Source organism: Eptatretus burgeri, chromosome 2 (genome assembly GCF_056783735.1).
Source record: "Eptatretus burgeri isolate ZD-2024b chromosome 2, Ebu_testis_v1, whole genome shotgun sequence".
Classification (NCBI taxonomy): domain Eukaryota; kingdom Metazoa; phylum Chordata; class Myxini; order Myxiniformes; family Myxinidae; genus Eptatretus; species Eptatretus burgeri.
In genome coordinates this window covers 81,753,641-81,758,316 of record NC_140962.1, presented here as the reverse complement: position 1 = coordinate 81,758,316, position 4,676 = coordinate 81,753,641, and the positions used below count along the sequence as shown (strand labels likewise).

The 4,676-nt window shown below is 36.8% G+C and overlaps 1 long non-coding RNA gene across 1 annotated transcript in view; it reads right to left on the bottom strand.

Moving 5' to 3' along the window:
• Window positions 1-4,569: 4,569 nt before the first annotated feature.
• The window catches only part of LOC147032424 (uncharacterized), a 2,382-nt gene continuing 2,275 nt past the window's right edge, over window positions 4,570-4,676 (bottom strand). The window contains exon 3 of the long non-coding RNA XR_015055156.1: window positions 4,570-4,676. This exon is cut by the window's right edge and continues 63 nt beyond it. This is a non-coding gene — a long non-coding RNA (uncharacterized LOC147032424).

Sequence of the window (4,676 nt, the reverse complement as noted above, 5' to 3'; positions counted from 1 at the left end):
AAACCAATGTTGAAAAAATATTCAATAAGAGAGACGAGTGGAGGATTTCTCCCATTTCTAATTCCTTTATTTGCTGGCTTAAGTGCGGTTGGAGCATTGACGGGTGGTATTTCAACAGCGGTGAAAACTGCCAACGAAAGGAAGGCTCAACTCCAGGCTCAAAAAGAATTGGAAAGACATAACAAAGAGTTGGAGAAACAAATTAGTGGAAGTGGTGTAATTGTCGATTTTGCTGAAAAACTTGAAGGTCTGCCTGATAAAGCGAGATTGCTAGTTGGAGATATGCTTTCTTCTATAGCACAAGCAGGTGTAAAATTAACGAAAAGAGGTAATGGATTATATCTTTCTAATAAATAAATGAGCATTGATGAGTGGTTGAAAGAATTTGGAAAGAATACAACATCAAATTTACAACTTGTCAAATATTGTAAGAAATTAAAAATTCATAATGTGGTTATTTGTATGAGAGATGAATTAACAAATGTGCCGAAACATACAAAGAATATTATTATGAACTTAGAAGATAATAATGGGAACGGTTCTCATTGGGTTTGTATTTTTAATAGTCAAGACAAATATTATTTTGATAGTTTTGGTCTTCCACCACCTGTTGAAGTCATAAAATTCTTACAGAATGGTGTTTATCAAACATTTCAAGTCCAAGAATTAAATTCCAAGTGTTGTGGCCAATTATGCCTATATGTGTTATTTCAACTCAACAAAAATAAAAAATTTTATGATATTATTTTTAATCTAATATAAATGACTTATGTTGGTAAAGATGGTTCTATCTTTGGTGTATCTCAAGAACTGGATATTGATTTATCAAATTATTACACAAAGGCACAGGCTGAACGACATAAATATAATATAACCAAAAATATTAACATGAAAAATGCTTATAAATTAAAAAATTATCCAAGCCCGACTGACGCGAATGACTTGGTGAGATTAAGCGATTTATCACAATATATATCCTTAAATAAAACAGCCGTGTATTCCAAAGATACAGAAGTGTTGATATTATCTCCAGGTCATACAGAATTCACAGTTCGAATTAAAATAAATTTTTATAAAGAAGGGCGTATCGTTTGTATGAGAATAGAACAATGGGGGTATGATATGAATGATTTAGGGTATAATTGGTCATTTAAAATTAACCTCGAAGACCTGGAACAATTAAATCAGTCTCGTAAGGAAGAATATTATCCACTTGGTATCGAGAATGAGTTTTGTGGGGCTACGATTAGTAAACAACAAATAAAAGAATTTAATAAGGGTAAATATAATAATGGTTTTGCCCTTGTTTATCTCATGAAAACAGAAAAAACAGGATTATATATAATAAGTAAGGAAATACAAAATGATTTAACTATGGGAAGATGGGGAGGTGTTTCGTGCCATAATATTGTTCTAACATATATTTCTAATACATAAATGACAGCAAGAAGGCTTCAAGAAAATTATCATTTCTGTGTCCAAGCATACCTTCAAGAAAAGGGTATTCGGTATTTTAATAAATATGTTCTACAACATAAGAATGAGGTATTTTCAATAAAAGATTGGCATTATGCTGATGTTGATAAACCGACAACTTTAGATTTAATTAGAATGTTAAATAATGAAAAAATTATAAAGTTAAGAAAAGGTAAGGCTCTTTTAGAAATTCAAAAGAAATTTTATTGGTTTCCTGTTGTAAAAAAATTATTTTGGATACAGGAATAACAAGAAATCCTGATGAATATATGTATAATATTCTATGGGGTGTAAGCGATTCAAGGATAGTAAGGGATGAGGAAGGAGTTGAAGAAGAGAGGGAAGAGGAGGAAAAGGAGAAGAGGGAGAAGAAAGAGAAGGAGGATAAAGAGAAGAGAGGGAAGGAGGAGAGGGAGAAGAGAGAGAGGGAGGAAAGAGAGAAGAGAGAGAGGGAGGAGAGAGAGAAGAGAGAGAGGGAGGAGAGGGAGAAGAAAGAGAAGGAGAGGGAGGAGAGGGAGAAGAAAGAGAAGGAGGAAAAAGAGAAGAGAGAGAAGGAGGAGAGGGAGGAAAGAGCGAGACAAAATAAATATCAAAATATGGAAACCAGTGAGATTAAAAAAAGATTAAGGGTATTACAGAAAATAACTCAACCCACCGAGGAGGAAAAGAAAGAATTGACAAGTCTATTTGCAATACTTTCGACAAGACTATTAGCATCGACAAGATATGGATTTTAATTCAAGTTTTTCATTTTTTTTTTCTTAAATAAATGGAGGAGAGAGTGAAGGCATTTCTAAGGATTCTTTATGTTTTAAAAATTAAGATTCAAATGTGCATGTTGGAAACTAAAAAGGTTTTTGCACTCTGCAGGAATTTTTCTCATAAATAAATGAGTTATTGTCTCAAATGTAAAAAGAAAACTAATACTAAAAATATTTCATATATTAAAAGTAAAAATAACAGGGTTATACAAAAAGGTATATGTTCGGTGTGTGGTTCAAAAAAAAATCAATTTATCTCCCAACACAAACTAGGAGGAGATATCCAAAAGTTTTTATCAGGAAGTAAATTTACAACTACTGGAATACCAGGGGAATTACATCTTCCAGGGTATTCTTTCTGTGGCCCAGGCACAAACTTGGATAAAAGATTAGATGAGGCAGACAATCCTAAATCCTGGAGTAAGCCTATCAATAGAGTTGATGAAGTGTGCATGAGACACGATATTGATTATGGGAATACCACAACGTTGCAAGAAAAGCATGAAGCCGATAGAGAAATGTTGTATAATTTGTCTCTGATACAAAATCCAACCTTGAGAGAAAAAGTTGATCGGTTCATTGTGAAGAAGATGATCAGTGCTAAATTGAAACTTGGTCTTGGAAATTCAAAAAACTTATAGGCTCTAATGATGTTATTAAGACTGAAGAGCAATTAGCTGATGAATTACATAAACCAATATTCACAAAGTTTCAGAGAAGGAAAGTTTATTCCAAGGAAGTAGATTATATCTGGTCTGCTGATTTGATTGAACTCAATAATGATAAGGGGTACAAGTATGCTTTAACCGTTATTGATTTGAGGAGTAGATATGCGTGGGTTCTACCATTAAAAAACAAAACAGGTAATACTCTTATGTTAGCCTTCCAAAAGATATTTAATAAAAGTAAGAGAAAACCTAAAAAATTGTGGACTGATGAGGGTAGGGAGTTTTATAACAAGACATTTATGAATTTTCTAAAAAATAACAGTATTACATTATACAGTACCTTTAATGAAGGGAAGGCAGTTGTTGTTGAACGTTTTAATCGTACCTTAAAAGAGAGACTATATAAAAAATTCACACAACTCGGTTCACAACAATGGTCATCTTTTATTCAGGATATTGTGGATAAGTATAATGACACGATTCACACGGCAACAAATATGAAACCATCAGAAACATTTACAAAATTAAAATATGAAAAAGAGATTAATGTCAGAAAACCTAAGTTCAAAGTTGGTGATATCGTAAGAATATATAGGTGGAAATCTCATTTTGAAAAAGGTTATACGAAAAGATGGACCAACGAGCTTTTTAAAATTGTTGATGTAATAGATACGGTTCCTTGGACTTATAAGATATATGATTTGGAAGGGAAGAGATTTTAGGTTCATTTTATTCACAGGAATTACAAAAGACAAAGATAAATTGAAATTTTTTGACTCCGCCCCTTTTGGCTCCACCCACACAAGCCCCCGCCCACACAAGCCCCGCCCACACAAACCCCACACAAACCCCACCACACACCCCCCCACAAGCTCCAATAAATTGAAATTTTTGACTCCGCCCTTTTTGACTCCGCCCACACACGCCCCTCCCACCGAAGCCCCGCCCACACAAACCCCACACAAACCCCACACAAGCTCCACACAAGCTCCCCACAAAAACTCCACACAAGCTCCACACACACAAACCCCACACAAGCTCCACCCATATTCATCATATTCACATAATTAGTGATTAGTTAATTAGTTCCCCACACACACAACATGTTTATTTAATTAAAAATTATCCACCCATCCACACAAGCTCCACTCATCCACCCATCCCCCCATCTCTCCACCCATCCATTTATCCACATAAGCCTCATCCACATTCACCCCTCCCACACAAGCTCCACCCACATAAACCCCTGCCCATATAAACCCTGCCCACATAAACCCCTCCCACATAAGCCCTGCCTACACAAGCTCCACACAAAAACTCCACACACATAAACCCCTCCCACACAAGCTCCACCCACATAAACCCCCGCCCACACAAGCCCCACCCACACAAGCCCCACCCACACACACACACCCCGCCCACACAAGCCCCTCCCACACACACCCCACCCACACAAGCCCCCACCGAAGCCCCGCCCACACAAGCCCCGCCCACACAAGCCCCACCCCCCTCATCCCCCTGTGCGCCCCCACCTTTGACCCACAACCTCCCTCATCCCACCCCCCACCCTTCCCCACACACACACATGGGGAGGGGAGGGATGGGATGAGGGGGTGATGGGTCATTGGGGGAGCGCACCTACCCCCTCCCCCCAACCCTCCCCCCTTTACATCTCTTTTATTCTTTTCTTGTAATTCAGAATCAAGTAATTGTAAACAAAACAAATATAATTTATTAATATTGAAAATATTAAATATTCATTTGCGAGAAT